This window comes from Eucyclogobius newberryi, unplaced genomic scaffold (assembly GCF_026437365.1).
Source record: "Eucyclogobius newberryi isolate DKJ021-1_F unplaced genomic scaffold, fEucNew1.0.hap1 SCAF_15, whole genome shotgun sequence".
NCBI classification, from domain to species: Eukaryota; Metazoa; Chordata; class Actinopteri; order Gobiiformes; family Gobiidae; genus Eucyclogobius; species Eucyclogobius newberryi.
This window is the reverse complement of record NW_027315779.1, coordinates 22,016,927-22,026,324: the sequence shown is the minus strand read 5'-3', so window position 1 is coordinate 22,026,324 and position 9,398 is coordinate 22,016,927.

Here is a 9,398-nt window from a genome sequence, read left to right as displayed (position 1 = left end):
ATTATATGGCGCTGGAAATGATTGTCCATTGTGACCACTGTGATATTGAAATTGGTATTGAGTATATTTCTTAAAATAAAAATCCGTTTTGACATTTTTCTTTGGTGGCAACACTATTATGTAGCAGTTGCTTTATTCCCAGAGGCTCGCATGAGTTTGAAGAACAGCTTAATTAGAGCAGCATTGACATAAGCCTGGTAGTGAGGAGGATTCTGTCATAAAACTCAATCAAGCCAACATTTCATTACCACTCACTATTCCTGTGTTGTACAAATGAGACGCCAAACGAGACATCTTCTTATCTTCTTCTCCAAATGAATCACAAACGGCAAGCAGTGTTTTCAGAAGAACTTCCTGATGAATGGTCTATTTGTGCAACACTGACTTTCGTTAAGTTATTCCACTACTCGAAATTTAAATGCAAATTCTGTTATGCTTTTTTTTCCTGATTAATGTTGGTTTTGTTTTGTTTTGTTTACAGTAAATTCATCATTATACAGTATTATTCATCATGGACTGTGTGGAAAGGTCATGTTAACAGTGACAGATCTACAAAGTGTCAGATTATTGCAGACAGATTTATCTAATGTAAAGAAGAAGCACTTGTTTACCTGGAAGTCATCTTTCCTTTGCTCAAGGTGATCTGCGTGCACATTTCTCAGCACTGCTGTGTTGTATGTTGTATAAAATACAATGAATAACACAAACAGTGAGCTCTTTCATAAAGAACATGACTGTTAGACCAGGTGCACAGTAGTTTGGCTGCACAAGATATCACAAAAGTATTGCAAAAGTGTCTAATGCAATGATTGATAATGCTACACACACAATTAAACTTTTATTTTAATCTTTTTATATATATGATTTTTTTTTTAATCCTTTTCTCATTTGCATTGGTCAAATACAAAATACAACAACAAAAACACACACACACACACACACACACACGATAAACCCATTAGAATACAAATTAAACATCCAATAAAACAATCAGTTAAATTAACATCAAGGTCCTCATTTGGACAGAAATTTAAAATATTTTTAAATTAAAATGTTGATTTTATTCATTAGCCTTTATTTAGTCATAATCTTGTCTCTGTTTGCTGCACTTTGACTAATAGTTTAAGAAGTATTTTTAATATTAATGAAATAATCGATTCAAAAAGTCATAATACTCGTCATTATCACAGTACACATCACAAAATGTTCCAGTATTCTACACATTATATACATTTGCACACACTGTGGGACAAATAAGTGCTCAAGTGTCCCCTGCTGGCCAGGAGCTGTAACTGCATCAAGCTGCTTTAATATAGAGTCGTGTTACAACTGCAGCGAATTCTTCCTTTTCAAAGTCTAAATCTACATTTAAATCTACATCTATATGAGCTGCCTCCACAACTACACCTGATTCTCATGATTATTCTTCATGAATGTAAAGTATACATTCATGTAGTGACGTGAGGCACCTCACCATGAGGTTCAGAGCTTGTGAGACTTGTGTGACTCTTCCAGAGTCAGATTTACAAATGCGAATCAACCAAAAGAGCAACTTGAATATTAATTGATTGACAAGAGACAATGAGTTATGCATATATCTCATTTCAGCATTCTTCACACACACATGTGACACATTAATCAATATGAATAACAATTGAGCCTATTTCAAGTGAAAATAGATATGTTATGAAAGTTTATGGTCCTACCTTTACTTGTACTTCCATTCTGAAGTGGAATTGTGAATAAAACAAAATCAACGAGTTCAAGAACGAAGAAGAGCGTAACAGTCCACGTGCTCAGAGGCGCCCTCTGCCGTTACACAGGCGTTACTGTCTGCCTTTCAGTACCACAATGATCATTTTAAAATGCTCTTTTTCAGAAAACAGACTGTCATTTTCAACACAAAATAATAATAAAACATAAAATAATAATACTTTTGTTATGTTACCTGGTTGTATACTAGAGTTGTCGCAATAATAAAACTTGATTTCAATACAAAGTAATATACCAAATTCTGGATACACACAATTGTAATTGAGAATGCTCTTACTTAGGTCAAGGTTTGAGACAATAATAGTATGCTGTTTATTAAACATTGAACATTAAACACACATCTTTTCACAAAGGTCCACTCTTTTCTTGCTACTGTGATGTTTTTAGTATCGATACTATCAAATGAGTATCTAGTTTCGACACTTGTTTTAGTTTTTATCATTATCAGATTTGTCATTCTTTTGACAACCCTATTTTGTACTAGTTGATAAAGCTTAAAATCAGTTTATGATCCAGGTTTTACGGTTAAAAAAAATGTTTGATATAAACTACTGATACTGGTTTTAGTATTAATTAGTATTTTTACAACTAGAGGGGACAATATATCAGAAATGAAGCCTGCGTAAATTCAGCCTGGAAGACGTAACTCCATCCATCTACGTCAAGTCCACCATGGAAGGACCCTTCTCCCCAGCGCCATCATCGCACTCAAGCGGCGCCCGCCTGTCCGTCTGTGAGAGTCAGATCCCTCACTTCACCAGGTTTCTGCGCTTATCCCAAAGAGGTTATGCAGTTTTTCCTGGCCAAAGAAGTAGGGTGAAAGGTCAGGGGGCGTCTGCACCATGGCCCTCGCACCAGCTCCTCATCCCCAATCAACGCTCCCAGTGACTCCTCCCTGCTCCCAATCAGCACCAGGCGGTCGCATTTAAGCCCTCAGGCAGATGGCTCGGCCGCTCAAACCGTACTGCGACCCACCGCCTCCCCTGCTCCTCCTCTGCATTCCCCTCATCCTCTACCTCCTCTTAACATCTACCACCACCAGTCTCCAGGCTCCGGGGGAGACATCTAATACAAATAGATCATGGAGTGCCCTTGATCGCAACGTCTTCCGCCGGGGTCTGAGCGCCAAATAACTCTCGAATAAAGCTTGCTCAACAGTCCATTCTCGTGGTCTCTTTGTCTCTCCAGGGTGAAATGTGAATAATATTGTGAATGTTGTTTTGAAGCTATGCAATATTTTTATTTGTATTTATTTTCATGCAATTGCAACTCAATTTGAGTCAGAATACTGCATATTTTTGAAAATAATGTTAACGATTATTTGATTATTAAATTAGTTGACAATTATTTCAATAATAGATTAGTTGCGATTGATCGATTAACTTAGCCCTTCTTGAAAGTGGTGCTTTAGTCACATGTCAGCAATGCAATTTGGCCAAAGAATACTGTCAGAAAAGCTGCTCCGTGGACACATGACTTTAATGTTCCATATGTCAATAGAAGTATTAACTTCAAATTCAGCCCAAGATGAGCTCTTTATCTCAAATGGTTCACCTGCTCGAGCAGAAGTAATATTTTATATCCTCAAAGCGACGCACTGAATTCTCATACTTTTGGTCATAGAAAGCCTATCATGCATCATGCATTTACAGCAACCAGTACCAGTGTAAATGTGAGATCCTGGTTCTCTTTCAGTTCAATCACTCGTTTATTATTGAAGCATAATACTAATAATGCATAATCTTGCATTACTTTGTAAAATGTGCAATAGTTTCTATGTATATCTGTTTCAAGCGTCCCATGTGTATAATAATAAAGTTGTGCATAACTTCATGTCATGTAGACTGTGGTGCAGTGCGGGCTCCAGACAATTATCATTGGGGGTCATAATTGTTTATAGGAGGGACAAAATGTTGGGCACAACTTAAATAACCTATACAATCTGGAGAATGTACTGAGCCCACTCTGATATGTTGTGAAACACACGGCCGTACTGTCAATCAACCCCTCTAAACATGTTCTGAAACTAAATAACCAGGTCATCACAAAACACCACAAAACTTCACCTGGCGAGTCTCACGAGGTAATCAAATACTTGATGTGTCAAATCAAATGGGCTTAACTTTAAATGTTTTCTTAGACCAAGAGTCGGGTTTGGAGGATTGTAGGCTGGAATGAGTATAATATATATAATATTGTCATGTAACTCTTATATAGTCATGTGACTCTTATATTGTCATGTAACTCTTATATTGTCATGTGACTCTTATATTGTCATGTGACTCTTATATTGTCATGTGACTCTTATATAGTCATGTGACTCTTATATTGTCATGTGACTCTTATATTGTCATGTGACTCTTATATAGTCATGTGACTCTTATATTGTCATGTGACTCTTATATAGTCATGTGACTCTTATATTGTCATGTGACTCTTCTATAGTCATGTGACTCTTATATAGTCATGTGACTCTTATATAGTCATGTGACTCTTATATAGTCATGTGACTCTTATATTGTCATGTAACTCTTATATAGTCATGTGACTCTTATATTGTCATGTAACTCTTATATAGTCATGTAACTCTTATATTGTCATGTGACTCTTATATTGTCATGTGACTCTTATATTGTCATGTGACTCTTATATAGTCATGTGACTCTTATATTGTCATGTGACTCTTATATTGTCATGTGACTCTTATATTGTCATGTAACTCTTATATAGTCATGTGACTCTTATATTGTCATGTGACTCTTATATAGTCATGTGACTCTTGTATTGTCATGTAACTCTTATATTGTCATGTGACTCTTATATTGTCATGTAACTCTTATATAGTCATGTGACTCTTATATAGTCATGTGACTCTTATATAGTCATGTGACTCTTATATTGTCATGTAACTCTTATATTGTCATGTGACTCTTATATTGTCATGTGACTCTTATATAGTCATGTGACTTATATTGTCATGTAACTCTTATATTGTCATGTAACTCTTATATAGTCATGTGACTCTGATATTGTCATGTAACTCTTATATAGTCATGTAACTCTGATATTGTCATGTAACTCTTATATTGTCATGTAACTCTGATATTGTCATGTAACTCTTATATAGTCATGTAACTCTTATATTGTCATGTGACTCTTATATAGTAATGTGACTCTTATATTGTCATGTGACTCTTATATTGTCATGTAACTCTTATATAGTCATGTGACTCTTATATTGTCATGTAACTCTGATATTGTCATGTAACTCTTATATAGTCATGTGACTCTTATATTGTCATGTGACTCTTATATTGTCATGTAACTCTTATATAGTCATGTGACTCTTATATTGTCATGTAACTCTTATATTGTCATGTAACTCTGATATTGTCATGTAACTCTTATATAGTCATGTAACTCTTATATTGTCATGTGACTCTTATATAGTAATGTGACTCTTATATAGTCATGTGACTCTTATATTGTCATGTAACTCTTATATTGTCATGTAACTCTGATATTGTCATGTAACTCTTATATAGTCATGTAACTCTTATATTGTCATGTGACTCTTATATTGTCATGTAACTCTTATATAGTCATGTGACTCTTATATTGTCATGTAACTCTGATATTGTCATGTAACTCTTATATAGTCATGTGACTCTTATATTGTCATGTGACTCTTATATTGTCATGTAACTCTTATATAGTCATGTGACTCTTATATTGTCATGTGACTCTTATATTGTCATGTAACTCTTATATAGTCATGTGACTCTTATATTGTCATGTAACTCTTATATTGTCATGTAACTCTGATATTGTCATGTGACTCTTATATAGTCATGTGACTCTTATATTGTCATGTAACTCTTATATAGTCATGTAACTCTTATATTGTCATGTAACTCTTATATAGTCATGTGACTCTTATATAGTCATGTAACTCTTATATTGTCATGTAACTCTTATATTGTAATGTAACTCTTATAGTCATGTGACTCTTATATTGGCATGTGACTCTTATATAGTCATGTGACTCTTATATTGTCATGTAACTCTTATATAGTCATGTGACTCTTATATAGTCATGTAACTCTTATATAGTCATGTGACTCTTATATTGTCATGTGACTCTTATATTGTCATGTAACTCTTATATTGTCATGTGACTCTTATATAGTCATGTGACTCTTATATTGTCATGTGACTCTTATATTGTCATGTGACTCTTATATTGTCATGTGACTCTTATATTGTCATGTGACTCTTATATAGTCATGCGACTCTTATATTGTCATGCGACTCTTATATTGTCATGTGACTCTTATATTGTCATGTAACTCTTATATAGTCATGTGACTCTTATATTGTCATGTGACTCTTATATTGTCATGTGACTCTTATATAGTCATGTGACTCTTATATAGTCATGTAACTCTTATATAGTCATGTGACTCTTATATTGTCATGTAACTCTTATATTGTCATGTAACTCTTATATTGTCATGTGACTCTTATATTGTCATGCAACTCTGATATTGTCATGTAACTCTTATATAGTCATGTAACTCTGATATTGTCATGTAACTCTTATATTGTCATGTAACTCTGATATTGTCATGTAACTCTTATATAGTCATGTAACTCTGATATTGTCATGTAACTCTTATATTGTCATGTAACTCTGATATTGTCATGTAACTCTTATATAGTCATGTGACTCTTATATTGTCATGTGACTCTTATATAGTCATGTGACTCTTATATTGTCATGTGACTCTTATATTGTCATGTAACTCTTATATAGTCATGTGACTCTTATATTGTCATGTAACTCTTATATAGTCATGTGACTCTTATATTGTCATGTAACTCTGATATTGTCATGTAACTCTTATATAGTCATGTAACTCTTATATTGTCATGTGACTCTTATATAGTCATGTGACTCTTATATTGTCATGTGACTCTTATATAGTCATGTAACTCTGATATTGTCATGTAACTCTTATATAGTCATGTGACTCTTATATTGTCATGTGACTCTTATATAGTCATGTGACTCTTATATAGTCATGTGACTCTTATATTGTCATGTAACTCTTATATTGTCATGTGACTCTTATATTGTCATGTGACTCTTATATAGTCATGTGACTTATATTGTCATGTGACTCTTATATTGTCATGTAACTCTTATATTGTCATGTGACTCTTATATTGTCATGTGACTCTTATATTGTCATGTAACTCTTATATTGTCATGTAACTCTTATATAGTCATGTGACTCTTATATTGTCATGTAACTCTTATATTGTCATGCAACTCTGATATTGTCATGTAACTCTTATATAGTCATGTAACTCTGATATTGTCATGTAACTCTTATATTGTCATGTAACTCTGATATTGTCATGTAACTCTTATATAGTCATGTAACTCTGATATTGTCATGTAACTCTTATATTGTCATGTAACTCTGATATTGTCATGTAACTCTTATATAGTCATGTAACTCTTATATTGTCATGTGACTCTTATATAGTCATGTGACTCTTATATTGTCATGTGACTCTTATATTGTCATGTAACTCTTATATAGTCATGTGACTCTTATATTGTCATGTAACTCTTATATAGTCATGTGACTCTTATATTGTCATGTAACTCTTATATAGTCATGTGACTCTTATATTGTCATGTAACTCTGATATTGTCATGTAACTCTTATATAGTCATGTAACTCTTATATTGTCATGTGACTCTTATATAGTCATGTGACTCTTATATTGTCATGTGACTCTTATATAGTCATGTGACTCTGATATTGTCATGTAACTCTTATATTGTCATGTGACTCTTATATTGTCATGTAACTCTTATATTGTCATGTAACTCTGATATTGTCATGTAACTCTTATATAGTCATGTAACTCTTATATTGTCATGTGACTCTTATATAGTAATGTGACTCTTATATTGTCATGTGACTCTTATATTGTCATGTAACTCTTATATAGTCATGTGACTCTGATATTGTCATGTAACTCTTATATAGTCATGTAACTCTGATATTGTCATGTAACTCTTATATTGTCATGTAACTCTGATATTGTCATGTAACTCTTATATAGTCATGTAACTCTTATATTGTCTTGTGACTCTTATATAGTAATGTGACTCTTATATTGTCATGTGACTCTTATATTGTCATGTAACTCTTATATAGTCATGTGACTCTTATATTGTCATGTAACTCTGATATTGTCATGTAACTCTTATATAGTCATGTGACTCTTATATTGTCATGTGACTCTTATATTGTCATGTAACTCTTATATAGTCATGTGACTCTTATATTGTCATGTAACTCTTATATTGTCATGTAACTCTGATATTGTCATGTAACTCTTATATAGTCATGTAACTCTTATATTGTCATGTGACTCTTATATAGTAATGTGACTCTTATATAGTCATGTGACTCTTATATTGTCATGTAACTCTTATATTGTCATGTAACTCTGATATTGTCATGTAACTCTTATATAGTCATGTAACTCTTATATAGTCATGTGACTCTTATATTGTCATGTAACTCTTATATAGTCATGTGACTCTTATATTGTCATGTAACTCTGATATTGTCATGTAACTCTTATATAGTCATGTGACTCTTATATTGTCATGTGACTCTTATATTGTCATGTGACTCTTATATTGTCATGTAACTCTTATATAGTCATGTGACTCTTATATTGTCATGTAACTCTTATATTGTCATGTAACTCTGATATTGTCATGTGACTCTTATATAGTCATGTGACTCTTATATTGTCATGTAACTCTTATATAGTCATGTAACTCTTATATTGTCATGTAACTCTTATATAGTCATGTAACTCTTATATAGTCATGTAACTCTTATATAGTCATGTGACTCTTATATTGTAATGTAACTCTTATATTGTCATGTAACTCTTATATTGTAATGTAACTCTTATAGTCATGTGACTCTTATATTGGCATGTGACTCTTATATAGTCATGTGACTCTTATATTGTCATGTAACTCTTATATAGTCATGTGACTCTTATATAGTCATGTAACTCTTATATAGTCATGTGACTCTTATATTGTCATGTGACTCTTATATTGTCATGTAACTCTTATATTGTCATGTGACTCTTATATAGTCATGTGACTCTTATATTGTCATGTGACTCTTATATTGTCATGTGACTCTTATATTGTCATGTGACTCTTATATTGTCATGTGACTCTTATATAGTCATGCGACTCTTATATTGTCATGCGACTCTTATATTGTCATGTGACTCTTATATTGTCATGTAACTCTTATATAGTCATGTGACTCTTATATTGTCATGTGACTCTTATATTGTCATGTGACTCTTATATAGTCATGTGACTCTTATATAGTCATGTAACTCTTATATAGTCATGTGACTCTTATATTGTCATGTAACTCTTATATTGTCATGTAACTCTTATATTGTCATGTGACTCTTATATTGTCATGCAACTCTGATATTGTCATGTAACTCTTATATAGTCATGTAACTCTGATATTGTCATGTAACTCTTATATTGT